At 39.6% G+C, this 18,498-nt stretch overlaps 1 long non-coding RNA gene across 1 annotated transcript; it reads left to right on the top strand.

Annotated features, from left to right (window-relative positions):
- Positions 1-2,152: 2,152 nt before the first annotated feature.
- LOC110369135 lies at positions 2,153-10,890 on the top strand. Its single transcript, XR_002428739.2, has 2 exons — positions 2,153-2,448; positions 10,715-10,890. It is a non-coding gene; the product is annotated as an uncharacterized LOC110369135 (long non-coding RNA).
- The last annotated feature ends 7,608 nt before the right edge of the window (positions 10,891-18,498 follow it).

The following is an 18,498-nucleotide window of genomic DNA, read 5'->3' as shown; positions in this document are numbered from 1 at the left end:
AATATTCTATATATTCTAACTCTGTGTCTATCTTTTTTACGCCTTCCAAAGGCAACAATAATAAGTAAATATATGATGAAATATTGCCTTTGGCACTACGGAGTATTTGTTATGAAATATTAGTGGTTTTCTGGAGCTATTTTTCTAACCAGACTGCTCTCCCCATGTGGGGGCGCCCTAGAGCTGCTGCTGTCTCTGTGCAGATTAGGTGCTAAAAGAGCCACTTCCTAAACCCGACCCTCGGCAGATGGATGTAGTCCCGCAGAGCTCCACACGTCCATCTGGGACCGCTCCATTGGAGATGTATTTCAGAAGCAGGGGCCTTATCAAACATCCTGGCATATGATTGAATTCACCACTATTCTGGCATCTTTACTGACGCGCTACAAGCTCTTGTCAAAGCCTGTTGGGAGAAGCACGAAAACATCGTTTCCTACTAGCAAAAGCCTTCAAAGCCATTCTCTGGTGTTCTTTTGAAGAATTAGCATTCAGTAGATTGGACAACCCTGATGAAATAGCATCAATGTTGCGGCTTGCTTCCTCGCTGTGAGTCGCCGTTGTTGTCTGAATCCAAACAATCGCTTCTCTGATACGTCACATCTACGAAAATCATGCACGCCCGGTGATCCCCATTGGCTCATCCATTTTATGTGGTGTTGAAACCCCTCCCAATGGCAGCGATTCCAGATGCAGATGTGGGGAGCTCGGTGTCAACACATCTGCATCTGGATTCCTTAAGGCTCCTTAGCGCCGATAAACGACAGGTCGGCGGTTTCCTCGGCATATCTAGCCGCGAGAGGAAGCATCCAGGTTAATTTTCCTACCTCCTTCCTCACTGACCGCACTATTCGGACAGCACTTATCATGGTGACCGCTGACGCACTTCCACTTTGGCTAAAGAGTCCTTACTCTGTGAGGGTATTCTGGTGGAGCCCAGTTTGTCGCTCTAGTGGATGTAGTAATAAAAAGCACCACTGGAGGTCTGTAAAATGCCCCTGTTGCATATAGTTGTATATAGGTATTTTATCTAGTTTTTGTATAGTTATTGCAAAGTGTAAATGTAACCCGTATATAGAGTTATTGTGTGAAAACGGTGTGGTTATTAAAATTTCATGTTTGACTTGAATTTATAATTTATAACTATAATTATTTATTCTTTTATTCTGTGGTATTTATATGGTATTTATTTATTTATTAATTTTGTTAGCCTATGCATTATATAATATATTATATACAGCCTAGAGCATCTCATTGGGTAGGAGGCTCTGTCTACAGGCCTGAATAATAATAATGAATAATGTAGAACAGATTCATGGATCAATGTGAGCTTCTCTGCTTTCTGTGTCTCTGCTCTGTCTTCTCTAAGCCCCAGTGGGTCGAGGCAGATGAGCGTTCACACTGAGCCTGGTTCTGGTTCTGCTGGAGGTTTTCCTTCCTGTTAATGTGGTTTTTTACTTTCCACTGTCGCTTCATGCATGCTCAGTATGAGGGATTGCTGCAAAACCATCAACACGACTCTCCCTGTGGCTCAACGCTTCAAGACTTTGATGCAATCAACTGGGTTTCCTTATATAGGACATTTTTTGATCAATCTGTATAATCTGATTGAATTTGTCTTTGGAAAGAGCCTTGAGATGACATGTATCATGCATTGGCGCTATAGAAATAAAATTGAATTGAATTGAATTGAACAGTTCCAGTTCACTGAATCTGAATCCACTCACTTTGACTTCATAAATAATGGACTAATTTGTATTTGGTCAAATTTCGCCTTGTTGTAACAATGATGCTTCTTGGCCATAACTCTTATTTCATTAGAAAGAACTGCTTGTTCCTCTTTTGCAGGGAGAGCTCACCATGGGCTATACGGGGTTGGTTGAGCAGGGGGAAATTCTTCGCCTAATTCCGCTGACAGTATTTTATTTTGCTGCTTGCTGTTCTTGTGTGATGTCTTTTTTATTTTATTTTATTTTTTTCTTTCTTTTTTAGCACCAGGTGATTAAAGAAACATATCGTAACAAATGTATTCGTGTTAACAAACATCGGCATCGGAGAACACGGTCACGACTGAGATATGTGACCGCGGGTATCAGCTTTCTGTGCGTAAAGAGTCCCCAAAAATAAACTGCCATCGCCGGTCCAGCTGCTGCGATCTGTCAGAGCCTCTGGGTGTTTCCGTCGCCATACATTACAAACCTCCGTCTGTTCCAAGCAGACAGGAAGGAGGGGCGTCTGAGGGGCCCCCGGCCGGCCAGAGAAGCGGACATGGCCGCTGCGCCGGAGAGGACTTTTCTCCGGCCACACAAAGCAGAAATAAAATGATCTGTTGAAGTGAGATCTGGGGACATGCGGGAGAAACAGATGCTGCCGGCGCGCTTTGGTGCGCAAAGCTCTCCAAACTCTGCGGCCAGATTTGCGAAGCTGGGCGGCTGTTCCAGGGAAATAAAGGTGAGCGCAAACTGCATGGAGTTCACATTTAAGGCATTTAAAGCAGTTTTCCTTTCTTGTCCAGTTGTGTTGACCTAGCGCAGCAGTATGGTTACATTTATAAAACGCGATCCTAAGAGAAGGGAAGAACATAGCGTGGAGAGGATTTAACTTGAGCCTCGCAGCTCTCTGGAGAAAATGCTTTTGTCATTCTTTAGCGGTTAAAATATGCGTTTCAGCGCCTCCCGCTCCTCCCATCCCTGTGCAGGGAACTCCATGTTCACTCCCACACGGTGAGCTTTTCAAACTTCTCCACACAAAACTAACCTTAAGATACCAGATTCTAAATGCTGTTTTTGGAACAGGTCTTATTCATAACCCACCAACGGTTTCACTTTGATTTTAAACGGATTTAAACGGACTTTCAAAATGAATACATCATTAATGCACCCCCCCCCCCCCCCCTCTCTTCCACCCGCCCTGTGGCGAGACACAGAACAGTGGCGGTTCTGGACAGAGTGGGACCCTGCTTGGGTGACCTCTTCCTGCCACTCCACATGCAATCAACCAGAAACCCACTCCCCCTGCTGAAAAGAATGTAGCACAGACCAAATGTGGTCAACACAGTGCATACTACACAGAAAGCACAGAAGTTGCTTAAACTGTGACCAACACAGGGAGATTGTGGGGGGGGATACAGAACCGCCCCAGCTTGTGCAGCACTTAGCCACCAGGGTTTGACTTGCCTGTGGCTGCAGGGTTGCTCAGTGCTCAGTCTCTCTCCGTAAGGCCCGCGGCTATTCTTGGGAGGTATGTGGGAGCAGAGGCCACCTGCCCCTTTGATGTCAGATACAGTGATTTACTTAAATAAGAAAAAAAAAGCTATGTGTCCAAGGAGGCAAACACCTAAACATGTGCGACATTGGTCCTCACATGGACAGCTACTGACCACCCATGTTGTAGATTCTGTATGCATCTATTTTTCCTCGGTCTTGTGATTTGCCGACTTTTGCTTCAGCGTCTGAAAGACTTGGGGGTGCAGTGTTTCTTGGAGCGCATGGTGAATGGTGGTGCAGTTTTCACTTTGAGGCCTCTACGTTTCAGCTGTTCTATGTTGGGTTTCTCGATTGACGCAGGTTGAAATGAAGCTCCTGGGACGATGATTCGTTTTGCTGTTGTTGCCAATGTGATTTACACTCATCCTGTCGGACCAGCCGGGAAACCGGGCTGTCTCTGGGGAAAATGTGACGTCATTTGAGAACTGCCCCCATTGGGATGTGATGTGGGAAGCACCAAGAGCGATAAAACAGTTTACCTGGAGTACTGCCAGTGATTCTCTGTCCTTACAGGTTCACCTCTCCAGGACAGCGGTAGTCTTTCTTTGGCTGTTCCCATTTAGCAGCATCAGTGGAGCTTAATGCGCTACGGTTTGACCAACCTGAAGTGGCGTTAACGCTAACGCTTTTGCAGTTGGGTTCTTTACTCTTAAAGTTTTCTCCTGCATCATTCGGACTCCCGGGAACTGGATCTATCATCTGTTTTTTGTCCATTTTAATTATGATCTAAATGTTATTATTGGAAGTTATATGTCAGTCGTAATGCTAAACGGATACACTCTCAATCTTTAATAATTATTATTTTCTTATGTTGCAAGAAGTTAGTAGTTACTGACGATAGTAAATAACCAAATTAATGCATTTGTCTTAAATTATTGAAATAAAGACTGTTTGACTTTAGATTTCATGTCTTCCAAAAGATTTGGTTTTACAGATATACATTTTAGTTCAAGATTTCTCTGAAATTCTAAAACAAATCAGAAGTCTATTTTTATATTCTTGCCAGGTTCTTTGTTATGGGAAATTTTGAATAATGTTAAATGTAATTTAAAACATGTTTACCAACGGTGCTCTCATATGTGTGTGTTACTATATTTCCTTTAGTAGTTTAAGTATGCTGAAACATTTCTTATTTCCAGCATTTATTTATCATTTCCAGTTATTAGTCCTTACATTAGCTGCAGTAGCCGATTACTGACACTTGTGGGCACTCTTGGTCCAGGTTCAACTTCCCCTTATGGCTGAATAGCAGACATTTGTTAGAAATGTTAGTGAAGCAGCATGGAAAGAAGAAAGTCCCCTGAAAGTGCACAGATTCCTGATTTTAGCCCCGCTGCCTCTCACTCACAGGGTATGTGTTGGTCAGCTCAGCTGTTGACCTCTGGCTGCTGGGTGGGTCTAAATGGGAGACCCAAACCCACCCAGTCTCTGCTGACTGCAGACCAGGATGATACGTGCTGTTTGATAAACACACGTCTGACCTGAAGTCAGCAAAGTGGGGTTTAAATACGCCGAGCCCAAGATAAAAACTCTCCGCTGACGAAAACATTCGGCCCTCATCTCTTACGACTGCGTGTGTTTTTTAAATTAACCCTAAGCCAGTTATTTCTCAATGTCCACACAGACCCGTGAATGCAACAGACTGATTGTTTGTAGGTTAGAGAAAATGTTCTTCACCTGGACAGCATAACTTGTTCCATCAGGTTTATTGCAAGTATAAGAAGATGTAAAAACATGTTCCACATCCTCGCAAGTCGTTAACTTACGACGTTCAGATTACCAGAGTTAATTTTGTTTATTGGATTTAACCTTCTGACAGCTGAAGATGTAACTTTGGGTCAAAGAATATGTTGATAGAGCGATGAAAAACAAAATATAGCTTAGACTAAATCATTATTGTACCACCTAACAGCCACCCAGTTGCTGTAAAAACTGGGCCTAATGTTACTGTGCTTTTTTTTTTTTACATTTCCATGTGAACTTGTTTAGTTTTGCAATATTTGCATTAAAACCATCTTAGTGCTGCCCTCTTAGGGTTGAACGTGGCTATTGCAGTTAAATTTAGTTATTGGTTGAAATGGTTTATCCTCCACCTTAAAAAACAGTTCCCTGGCAAACCACAGGATGTCGCTGTGGTCACTCCATGTTTCAGAGTGTCACTTTCCCTTGCCCTGACCGCCACAGAAACAAGCCCCACTTAAAACTCCCACCACTGATCCGTGTCTCTTGGAACCGCCCACTTTGGTGGCATCATTCAAAATGTGTCTTGGGACAGGGTTATGCCTTTACATCGGGGTAAGTTACACTTAAAGTTCACCATGAACTCCTCTGAGTACCAGTCAAACTTCTAACAGCTACATTTTGACCCAGACTGGTTCATCAACAGGACACTGGTCCCATATACAGACAAATCTACCACAGACAACTGAATAAGAAACAGATTTATGATTTGCAATGGTCTAGTCAAAGTCAGGCACAAGTTGATTGAAATGCTGCGGTACCAAACAGCTGAGTTGTGCAGAAACTCAAACTCTGAATATCAATGAACTGTAGCAACGTTGGAAATATAATTTGCCAACAAAATTCCTCCTGAATAATGTGACACACTGATGGAGTGTGACAGAAATTTATTGCTGAGCGTTTCCACCAGTAAAGGTGATTCAACAGTCAACCAACAACTACTGATTTACCGTAACTGTAGGCAGGGACTTTTAAAATACACAGGCAGCAAATCTTAACCAGAAGCATGCACAGGCAGCCTCAAAGGAATCTCCAACTTGTCACTTCCCGATGTCCAAACTATCAGTGGTCATGGAACGGAGCAAAGCCCAACCCTGAGGGCTATTTCTGTCCCTGGGAACCGTCCAAATCCACCTCCTCTCTAGACTTCTACACTTTGAAGGAGGAGGCAGCTTGAGTTTAGCTTGCATGCAGTCCCTGCCGGCAGTTAAACGTGTCTTTATGTTTTTATGAAGCACATTTTAAAACGAGTTGGCCAAAGAGCCGTTCAACTTGTAGAACATCCAAAAGGCAAAAAAATAACAAGACAGACAGAAAAGACGTGAATCTGGACAGGTTTTACAACGACTGAATAGAACTTGGCTTTTAAATAGGTTTAAAAATAGAAATACCTTTATTGTCCCACAATGGGGAAATCCAGGTGTGACAAGACACAACAGAGTTACACGCTAAATGTAATAATATGAATGAAAAGGCTCATTTAAAGTTAAGTTCTAAAGCAGAAAGGAATTAATTTATCCGTAAGGGAAAACATATTGCACAATTATTAACAGATAATACAGAATAGTGATTTAAATATCCAATGGTGGAAACATATGAAGTCTATTCCACAGTTCTATTTTCCTCTGTGTTTCAACCTGGATCTGGGACTAACAAGAAGACGTTGCTCAGCAGACGTTTAGTGGTCTAGATGGAGGCTGTACACTTAAACGATCGCAGTGATGTTGTGCCAGTCCATTGAAGTTTTAAAATTAACCATTGAAATGTTAATGTCAATTCTAAAACGCTGCAAAAAGTGAAAAAGTTAGCTGCTAGGACAACATTTATCTGTTCAAGTTCAAACTGTTATGTGTCTTTCAGAAAGTCTCATGTAATTTCTTAAAGGAACAAAAACTAGGAGGTTAGAATCTTGGTAACGTCAGACCTCTGTTTTGTCATGATTTAGTTTTAGAAGGTTTAGTGCCATCCCTGCCTTAATTTCGTCTAAACACTTAAGACCTGTTTGTCAAACAGGTGTCTTGAAAATGAGTTCTTGGATCTCAATGAGAACATCGGTATAAAGGTTAAATAAATAAAATAAAGTATTTCAAGAGAGTAATGGCATCGCGCTTTATATGTACATAAACTTTAGAGTCATCCACGTGGCAAAGGAATATGAAGCCGCGCTTTCTGAAAATAGAACCCAAAAGGAAGCACACAGGGAGCAAAAAAGGAGAGGAACAAGAACTGATCCCTGTGGGACACCAAAAGAGAGACGATTGCTTAAAGATAATGCATCAACTAGTCTAATTTTGAAAATTCGGTCCCTTAAATAAGATTCAAGCCATTGCAGTGCTGAGTAGTTACTCTTTTTTGTTTGTTTATTTCAATAAATGTTAATTTTAAAGATTTAAGAGCTTCCTTTAGAAACTATTGGTCAGTCTGTGCCTCGAGCGGAGGAATTTAAGGATCATGTTCACGAGTGATGGGAGGATGGAACGAGAGATGGACAGGTGGTTTGGGGGTGCAGTCTGTTGGTGAAGAAAGGGCTGAATCAAAAAGCAAAGCTGTCTATTTTCTGGTCTGTATACATTCCAACCCTCAACTATGGTCATGAGGTTTGGATCAGGACTGAGATAGGGTGAGGAGCTCTGTTATCCGGGGGGAGCTCAAAGTAGAGCCGCTGCTTCTCCACATCGAAAGGAGCTGGTTCAGGTGGTTTGGGCATCTGATCAGGATGCTCCCTGGGCACCTCCCTTGTAGCATCCAGTTACGTCCCACTGGGAGGACATGCAGGGAAGACCCAGAACTCGCTGGAGGGACTATGGTTCCCCAGAATGAAAATGGAGGATGTTGCTGGAGAGAGGGAGGTCTTGGTTTCTCTCCTACACCTGTGGCCTCATGAGCCAATATGGGATAAGCAGAAGGAAATAAATTGATGGAGTTGGACACTATGTGCACATGTAAAGCCTTACTGATCATAAAGTTAGTCCATTTTACTTAAAAAAGATTAACTCACTGTAATTTCATGTCAATTGAAACTTTATAATGTGCGTTGTTTTTGTCATGATTTATTGTTGATATATTGTTGGATTTGTACAGTTTCTTTCGGCGCTCTGAAAGGTGCGTTCAAATAAAATGTATTATTATTATTATTATTATTATTAATAATAATAATAATAATTATTATTATTATTATTATTATTATTATTATTATTATTATTATTATTATTATTTGAAACGCTCCTACACTTACTTATTGAATTAAATCAGACTTACATCACCACTTTAACTTTTGCTGTCAAGCTTGTTAGCTTATCTCTGCAGCGACCATCTGATAAATGTAGTAATGGGACAGCGTCTGCTGCCAGGGGACATCTTTGTGTGTCCTCCACACTGAGGGACCACCCAGTAAATGTGGACATCATTTATTTACTATCCAGGGTTATTGCAGATTTATATCTTCTGTGTTTATGTTAGAGCTTGCGTGGATGTTTCTGTGCCAGGATGCTGAAATAAACAGCATCTGACGCACTTTTGCATCCCTGGTAGGGATGGTTAAGGCTTGTTAAACATTTTAAAATAAATTATCCTTTTAGACTTGTTTAAGGCACAAACATACATTGATAAAACTACGTATACATGAGTATTTAGTTATGTCAGTGATTTATTAAATTAATAAAAGATTTTTCTCATTATGAATATTATAACATCAATAGTTTAGTATTATTCAGTTACTTCAGGGTCTGTTTGCTGCAGCGCACCAGAAATAATTTAAACCTTCCACCTTTTCAATTAGACCATAACATCTGATTGGCTGACCTCCACAGTAAGTCCACTGCCGGCCAATCATCCGGCCTGACGCATTCTTAGCCTTGCCCACTAATTTTGAAGCAGGCAAAAAAAAAATGTCCCCATGTGCTGCACCGTGTAACATTAACATGATTAAATGGTTTAAAAAATGTAACTGAATACATGTGACTCCACACTTTTAAACACTTTGTGTTATTACGGGCCTTCCAAAAAGGGTTGCATAAATCTAACCAAATTGTTTGTTGACATTTTTGTTCAAATATACATTCAATGAACTAATATCCTAATCATGTCCTATTTAAAGAAATATAAAACATGATTCATTTGTATTGAATTATGGCACCTTGGGTCTCTAAACCCTAAAAAAATCTCTATAAAATGGTGACGATCTCCAGGTGTTTGTATTTTGATTTTCTTTAGCGTTTGTATTTTTACGAGTTATTTACTGTTCAGTTTTCTTAGTCATGCTTTCTTTAGTTATTCCCAGATGCTTTTTATTCTTAGGTATTGTGTTTTTGGGTTTCAGTTTTTTTCCAACTCATGTTTTCTTGTTGCTCCCATGTTAGTTCATACTTTTTGTGGATCACTTAATAGATTTTGTTCTTAGTTCATTATATGCACATTTATTTATATTTCCTGCCACTTATTTCCATTCAGTTTGTTTGTTGCACTCTGTATTTAAACTCCCTGGTTTTCATTTCTTTGGTTTGATTTCCTGTAAACTGTAGAGCAGATGTTCTTCCTGATTTGTGCCTGCTATAAGTTTGTTTCTCTAGTTTAATTTTCTCAGGGAAACCCTTGTTTTCATCGTGCAGCTTTTGAGATCCTGACTGCATTCTGGTCCTCCAGAAACCTTCACAATTAATGAAAGAAAAGTAATTTTTGCTGCCCCCTCTCCCTTTTTTATTTAGTTTCATTGAATGTACAAAGCTGGCTTAAAAATTAAGAAATATAAGAAAGAATACAACATTATACATCTAGGAAAATAGGCATAGCGTGGATGTTTTCAAACAGAAATTATATAAAATTTTCCACTCCTCTAGAAAAGTTTAAGCAGTTCAAGAAATTTCAGCAAATCTTAAGCTTAAGATAAAATTGAGGCATGTAAATTCATATAGGAGTCTTCTTTTTCCTCCCTGAAGACTGCTTTACTGTCCATAGGGTTTTATTTTTGGCAACCACTTATCTAACATCCCATGTATATAGAGTATTTGGTAGAAATGATGGATAGCCTTTATATTTCAAACAGTCTAGGTCCAGATGTAATAAGAGAAATTAAAAGAAAAAATAGCATGCTTTATCTGCAGGGACAGAAATCACAAAGTGCACAACTTTGACTTTTTAATATTACTTTAAGGGAGGAAAGGGCAATTTTTTTTAATTTTGTGTGACCTCTCTGCACTTTAATTACCCGTCTGTTCTCCCCGTGGACAGACGTGGTGACGAGGGTGCAAACATTAAAGGGTGGGCTCCTCCTCTCTGACGTGGTCGGTTCATGTACCTGACCAGCGTTTGGAGGTAAAACTGGCTCCACCACACTGTCTGAAGAACTGAGCTGGATGAGACGATCGGATTTTAATCTAATCAAATTTATGTTAGAGAAATAAAACTCACCATTTTGTTTAGTTGAATGTTTAATCATTTTGTTTGTCCATAAATTATGTGACCTTAAATGACTCATATTGCAAGGTGCTATCATTTGTTCCAAATGATTTTTATCGCAGTCATTCTAGACGAGAAACTGCAAAATGAGCATAAGCCCTGCAGTACGGACTACATCCCAGAATAACTAAAGCAAGGTTAAAACGGAGAAAAATATGTTCCAAAGGGGCTCCTTTAGTCTGTTTTAAAGTGAAAATTGTGGAATCCAAACTCTCCAGAAATCCACATGAATAAAGCTTCTGTTCTTTCTCCCCCAGGTATGAGGAGCATCGGACCAACTCCACAGATTCAGCCAAGAGAAGAACTTTAAATGTGTTTCCTGTCAAACGTACTACAGGTGTCCCGTGATTATATCTCATTAAAACGAATTTATGCACTTTTGTCTTTTAAAATGACTGATCTAAGAGAAATAAATGCAAGTTTAATCAATGACGCTTTTGCATTCTGTCTTCATTTATTTTAGAGATTTGCATTTATTGCCTTTATCACCACCATTACAGAGATATTTGACATATATATGACAATATATATGTCTCCACTTGTGAAAGTAAAACTTGTTGGGCTGTATTTGGCATTAAGACAACAATCCTTAACGCTACATTGCCAGACAGGACATGTTTAAAAAAAAAAAAGGAATGCCCAGAAATTCTTTAGAGTTTTATATGCTTCTTTAATTAAGAATGCAGGGTAAAGTAACAGCAGAATTAAAAGAATAATCAAATCATAATGCAAATAAAATTTATGTAACTGGTTTTGGACAGCGCCATTTTCCATTTTTCTCTTTTTAAACAGGATTCCTGCAGGTTCCTTTTCTGAAAGATGCTGATTGTTCCAGCATTCCTGCTTGTTACAGAGAATAACTTCATATTCAAGGAAAAAGACCGTCTGCAGCGTTCTGCTCTGAAAGATGCTGATTCCTTTGAAGTAGATGCTCAAATTCCTCCGTCCAGCCTGCGTCTCAGTGAAAAGCTCCCTCTCATCGCTCCATTGGTTTGGGTGTTATTATTTGGGTTAACGGCACACTTCAAAGGTGTCTTAACCATGAACATCTCATGAATCATACAACTGATTGCATTCATCTTTAACTTTATTCAGACAGTTGTCCACCTGCTGCTTCATACTGCTCTCTCTGTGTCAATCCATATCTTTCTTCATAGAACAATTGCTTCTTTTTCCAGATTCATGAAAATCATTGCTTCTAACAGCCACGCTTATAACCCAGTCCTTTATGCATTATTATTACAAATATGTGCCAGTCGTTTCATATTGGTAATCATCTGATTATCAGAGTTATGACCATATGAATGGTGTGAGTATATGAACAGCAGGATGTATTGCAACAATGAACAGACCATATGGTGGTGCAGATATTACACTTATTCATATATTCAGGTCTTTGAATAATTGTAGGTTCCAGGGGATTGTGCCGTTCCGTGAATGTTTTCCCCTTTTATTGGCAGTGTATTTAGGCTGTCGCTTCAGTAGATTCATTTCCAGTAGTATTTAAGCTCCCGGTTTCTGTTTCTTCCAAGATTATCTGCTTATTTCTTTTGGTTACCCTGTTGACTTCTGTTCTTCCTGGCTCCTGCGTTTCCCATTCTTGTAAGTTTCTGTTTCATCATTAAATCTATCATCATCATCATCATCGTCGTCATCGTCGTCACACCATGGCTCTGCATCGTCCCGGCTGCCGTTGGGTCTGCAAAAACCTCACACCTTTACCCTTATTTAGGCCCGAGCAGCTAAGCGCTGCGAAGGCCTATTGTATCTGTAGTGTTAATTATTAGGCCCGAGCAGCTAAGCGCTGCGAAGGCCTATTGTATCTGTGTTGTTTCTTATTATTATTATTCTGCCCCCCTAAAGAGGGGCCTTTTTGGGGGCCTTACCATTTTCAAAAACTCACCAAACTTGGTGGATGCAAGAAGACTGTTTAAAAATTTTGGATTTTAAGGTCGTCACAAAAATCAAAAGAAAAATGCCTCAACGGCGCCACCTAGAAATTTTCAAAGGACCCTTTGCTATTCACTTACTTCATCGTAGAGTAATGAAATTTTGTACAGTTGTAGATCTAAGCAAGACGCTCAGAATTTACAATTAACGTCATAGTGCAAATATCACAGGAAGTCGGCCATTTTAGATTGAAAGTCGTAATTTGACCTCATTTTTGACGTTTACAGCATTGGTATTTGATCGAACTCGTCCTAGGGATTTCGAGCGAGCGGCTTAAAACTCCGTCAGTCTGATCATAAGGCATGGCCAATTAAAAGTTATCAAAACGGTGAGTTTTTGAGCATTTTGAAGGGGCGTTAGCAGGGGTCAAAGTTCACCTACTCGCCACAAACATAAAACTGTTATATCTCCCACACAGAAACACACAGAGGCACCAAACTTTCTGTGATTGTTCATCATCGGGTCTTCTACAATATCCAATGGTCAAATGATGACATCACTTAGGCCACGCCCCCTGACAACAGGAAAAACTGTTATATCTCCTACACAGAAACACACAGAGGCACCAAACTTTCTGTGATTGATCATCATCGGGTCTTCTACAATATCCAATGGTCAAATGATGACGTCACTTAGGCCACGCCCCCTGACAACAGGAAAAACTGCTATATCTCCTACACAGAAACACACAGAGGCACCAAACTTTCTGTGATTGATCATCATCAGGTCTTCTACAATATCCAATGGTCAAATGATGACATCACTTAGGCCACGCCCCCTGAAAACAGGAAAAACTGTTATATCTCCTACACAGAAACACACAGAGGCACCAAACTTTCTGTGATTGATCATCATCGGGTCTTCTACAATATCCAATGGTCAAATGATGACATCACTTAGACCACGCCCCCTGACAACAGGAAGTGTCATGTTTTATTGTTAGCAGTAGCTAATCAACATGAACGAGATCCTGGCGGGCGGCCAGCGGTGCGCAAATCCCAGCGGTGGCCAAGGCCGGAGCGGCGCTTGGCTGTGAGGGCCGCTCGATGCCGCTTGCGGCTTTTTAGGCCCGAGCAGCTAAGCGCTGCGAAGGCCTATTGTATCTGTGTTGTTTCTTATTATTAGGCCCGAGCAGCGAAGCGCTGCGAAGGCCTATTGTTTCTGTGTTGTTTCTTATTAGGCCCGAGCAGCTAAGCGCTGCGAAGGCCTATTGTAACTGCAGATTTTATCATTATTATTATTATTATTATTATTTATTCTTGGGACTTTTGAAACGGCTTTTTGGAGGCCTAAACATGCATGAAAACTCACCAAACTTTGCCCAAAATTGTCCCCCGTGAGAAATCGCATGATTTTAGTGTAATTGAAAGCGGGCGTGGCAAACCCGCTCAACAGCGCCAACTAGAGTGAGTTGGGCCAAACCGTAACACGTAGAAAGCTGAAATTTTTTACCTAGGTAGCTTTTTTAAAGTTATGAAAAAAAGTCTATTGTGGGTATGCTCTAAAACCCACAGGAAGCCTGCCATTTTGGGTAAAAGGGTAAAATATTGACGGTTTTTGCCTCAAACTTTAACGAACTAGTCCTAGGCATTTTAAGCTATCATTTTCAAATTTTTTCAGCGTGGAGATGAGACCTTGAGGGTTAAAAGTTATCAAAGGTTTTATGAAATATGCATATTTGCCTGAGCTGTCACATTGCAAAAATCAGGTTTGTGGAAAACCATTAAAAACGCATTAAATCAGTAAGCCCCAAGCCATGCTTTGTCTGAGAATTATGAAACTTGGTAAGCAGATGTAACTTCTCAGTCCCTACAAAAAAGTCTCTTGGACCAATTGTGTAAACCCTAAAGAAAGTCAATTAATTTTCATCAAAGATGTCATTTTGTCATAAAAACAGGTATTATTTTTGACCACAAGATGGCAGCATAATACTTTGAACCTCTGATTTACCCATGTCTACTCTTAATCACTCTTACTTTTATTTATCGACTCTTTAGCTTTCTTATCAGCCATTTAATTACCTTTCACTCCTATATGTGCAGGAACCCAAAGAAACACAGCTGATAACCCCATCATCTGAATATGATATAATATTTGTTGAATTACTAATAAGATATCTGGACGGCTTTCTGAATGATTTCTTTTTAAACTGATCAATGATGAACTTGAATCTGAACATATGACAGCTCTTAATGGTCTCACTTCCTCAATCCATTCTACAGCAACTAATAATGCAATCATTTCTGCCGTATAAACAGATATTCCTTCATTTAATTTCTTCCCTATGTGCAGTTTAAACTCTGGAATTATTACACCTACTCCAGTTTTTCCTAATTGATTTTTTTGATTCATCCGTATACATTTTTACATAATTATAAAACTGTTCTATATATTCCTCCACTATTAAAGAATTACATATATACATTTTATCTCTATTTTTCTTTTCCAATATTGTTAAATCTACTATTGTTTCAGGTAAAATCCATGGTGGTGTTATTGATAATGGTACTGTTGGACTAATATTTCAATGATTTAATCCTAATTCTGTTGCTTTCTGAATAATTGTCCAACCAAATGACTTATTATGAACCTTCTTTTTCACTGCAAGAATGTAAAGTTACCTTTGTAGGTTGGACTTGATCGTGTCCTTGCAAATTAACCCAGTAATTTAATGACAGTTGTATTCTTCTCAGTCCTAACGGCATTTCACCCACTTCCACCTGTAAAACTGATGTTGAAGTTGTCCTTATTGCTCCTGTTATTAAGCGCAATGCTTGATATTGTATGATATCCAATTTTTTAAGTACTGTCTCCGATGCTGATCCATACACTATACTTCCATAATCAATTGTAGATCTAATTAGATTTATATAAACTAATCTTATAGCTTTCCTATCTGATCATTCATACCCAATTAAACATCTCAATATATTAAGTATCTTTTTACATTTTTCAAAAACCTTATCTATGTGCACTTCCCAGGATAGTTTTTCATCAAACCATACTCCTAAGAATTTTAATTGCTTTACTCTCTCTAGATCTTTGTTCTGCCCCGAATATGTTTAATATGTTTAAAAGACATTTAAAAACTACTTTGAAATGTTAATATACCGTTCTCTATTTTATATGTATTTGCGGTGCTTTTATGTTGAAAATCTTCCAAACCGGAAGTAGGAAGTAAAGACGCAAACAAGAAGAAGAGAGCGTGTGGTCATCGTCTCAGGGCAGCAACAATGCAGTTAATCTCTCCGAAAGCAATGGTTGTAAGTGTTGCTCATTGTTTACAGATTCGATAAGATATGTTAATATCTTTTATGGTTATTTTGTGTATAAAAGCAACGGTAAAATGTCGTGGTCTGTGGGTTTACTTGCTAATTTGCCGCTTTTCTAGCCGGCTGTGAAAATACCTGTTGAGTTAATATTAAGCAGCTGATACTTTGATACGTTAATACTGATATTTACATGGCTGTTTATTAAGCCATTTTTTTGTATCTTTCTTTTCTAGTTTTACACCGGATTCAAAGAGGTCAGAAATGCTGACTAAATGTGTAAGAAGATAATAAAGGAGCAAGCCGCTCACTTCCTGGCTCTTGAATAAAGAGTTTGGCTGGCTGTTTATCTGTGTTCACGCAAGAGCAAAACACATACAGAGAACAGTACAATCTTGATTATATAACTTCAGTTGTACTTCTTGATTTCTTTTCTGAGTAAAAAGCAATACTTTTGTTTTATCTACCGAAAATTTAAAACTCCATTTGTAAGACCATTGTTCAATCTTATGAATTGCTTTTTGGACTTTCCCTACAATAAATTTAACATTCCTTCTACGTTTCCAAATAGCTCCGTCATCGGCAAACAATGAACAACCCAATTCATTTTCTATTTCTTTAAGTGCATCATTTATCATAACTGAAAATAATAAAGGACTGATAATACTGCCTTGTGTGGTTCTTTTTAATTTCTCCCTGAAAGACTCTTACCAACTCTTACCTGTATTATCCATTCTGGCCTCTGGAAATAAAGTTAAAAATCTTGGTGTTGTCTTCGACCAAGACATATCATTTAAATCCCATATTAAACAGGTTTCCAGAGTTTCCTTTTTTCACCTCAGGAATATGGCCAAAATTAGAAACATTCTGTCCAGGGGTGATGCTGAAAAACTATTCCATGCATTTGTTACTTCAAGGCTGGACTATTGTAATTCTTTACTATCAGGAAGTCCACAAAATGCAGTTTGAAGTCTTCAGCTGATCCAAAATGCTGCAGCAAGAGTTCTGATGAAAATCAACAAGAGGGATCATATTTCTCCAATTTTAGCTTCCCTTCATTGGCTTCCTGTTAAATCAAGAATAGAATTTAAGCTTATAGTTAGAGTGGCTCATGTTACCCTGAGCTACATCTGTAGTTATGCTGCTATAGGCTTAGGCTGCTGGAGGACATCAGGGCCTATTTCTCTCACTCTACTGATTTCTACTGTTCTCCAGTCTACTGTTCTCCAGTTTTGCATTGCATTACATTGAAATGACTGTTGTCATTTCAGCTTGTAACTTTTTGCTCTCTCTCTTTTTCTTCATAGTAGGTAAACCTAGTCTGACGTTCTGTTAACTGTAACATCATCCAGGGAAGACAGATCACCACTATTACCATCTAATGTATAACAGATCACTGGATCCATGTGTGCTTCTGTGCTTTTTTGTCTGTCTTGTTGTGTCTCTGCTCTGTCTTCTGTAACCCCCAGTCGGTCGAGGCACGTGACTGTTCATACTGAGCCCGGTTCTGCTGGAGGTTTTTCCTTCCCGCTAATGGGTGGTTTTTCTTACCACTGACACTTCATGCTTGCTCAGTATGAGGGATTGCTGCAAAGCCATGGACAATGCAGACGACTCTCCCTGTGGCTCTACGCTTCTCCAGGAGTGAATGCTGCTTGTCGGGACTTTGATGCAATCAACCGGTTTCCTTATATAGGAACATTTTTGACCAATCTGTATAATCTGACCCAATATGTATAATATGATTGAACGTAACTTTGTAAAGTGCCTTGAGATGACATGTTTCATGAATTGGCGCTATATAAATAAAATTGAATTGAATTATTGCATTTGACCTAATAAAAACATGAATAATGTATTTTATTAGGTCAAATGTATATATATATATATATATATATATATATATATATATATATAGTGCATGTCATGCCAAGAGGCAACTCGTGTGTTTTATATAAAGACAAATTAATTCAATTCAATTTTATTTATATAGTTCCAACATGTCATCTCTTTACAACCCCAGCGGTCCGGCCCAGTGGCCAAATGCATTATCATTATTCAACGGCTGTATCTCCTCGCTGCATCGACCAATCTGCACAAGATTTTTTGTGAGTCGTGGTGGAGCGCTGCCGAACAGGTTCGTGTGAATCGCCTGGTGGGCGGGCGGGGAAAATGCGTGACAGGTTCTGCGGTGGCTGGCGGCAGGCGGTGCGCGTACCCCAGCGGTGCTTGGCTGCGAGGGCCGCTCATCGCCGCTTGCGGCTTTAATTATTATTAATCTTCCACCCTAAAGAGGGGCCTTTTTGGGGGCTTTATCATATTCAAAAACTCACCAAACTTGGCAGATGCATGAAGACTGTTTAAAAATTTTGTATTTTAAGGTCGTCACAAAAATCAAAAGAAAAATGCCTCAACGGCGCCACCTAGCAATTTTCAAAGGACCCTTTGCTATTCACTTACTTCATCGTAGAGACATGAGATTTGGTACAGTTGTAGAGCTCACCAAGACGCTCAGAATTTATAATTAATGTCATAGTGCAAGTATCACAGGAAGTCGGCCATTTTAGACTGAATGTCTGATTTTGACCCGATTTTTGACGTTTACAGCATTGATATTTGATCTAACTCCTCCTAGGGATTTCGAGCGAGCGGCTTGAAACTCGGTCAGTCTGATCATAAGGCATGGCCAATTAAACGTTATCAAAACGGTGAGTTTTTGAGCATTTTGAAGGGGCGTTAGCAGGGGTCAAAGTTCACCTATTCGCCACAAAAAATAAAACTGTTTTATCTCCTACACAGAAACACACAGAGGCACCAAACTT

The sequence above is a fragment of the Fundulus heteroclitus genome, chromosome 18, assembly GCF_011125445.2.
Source record: "Fundulus heteroclitus isolate FHET01 chromosome 18, MU-UCD_Fhet_4.1, whole genome shotgun sequence".
NCBI lineage: Eukaryota > Metazoa > Chordata > Actinopteri > Cyprinodontiformes > Fundulidae > Fundulus > Fundulus heteroclitus.
Note: the sequence above shows the minus strand (reverse complement) of the source record. Positions and strands in the feature narration are given on the sequence as shown.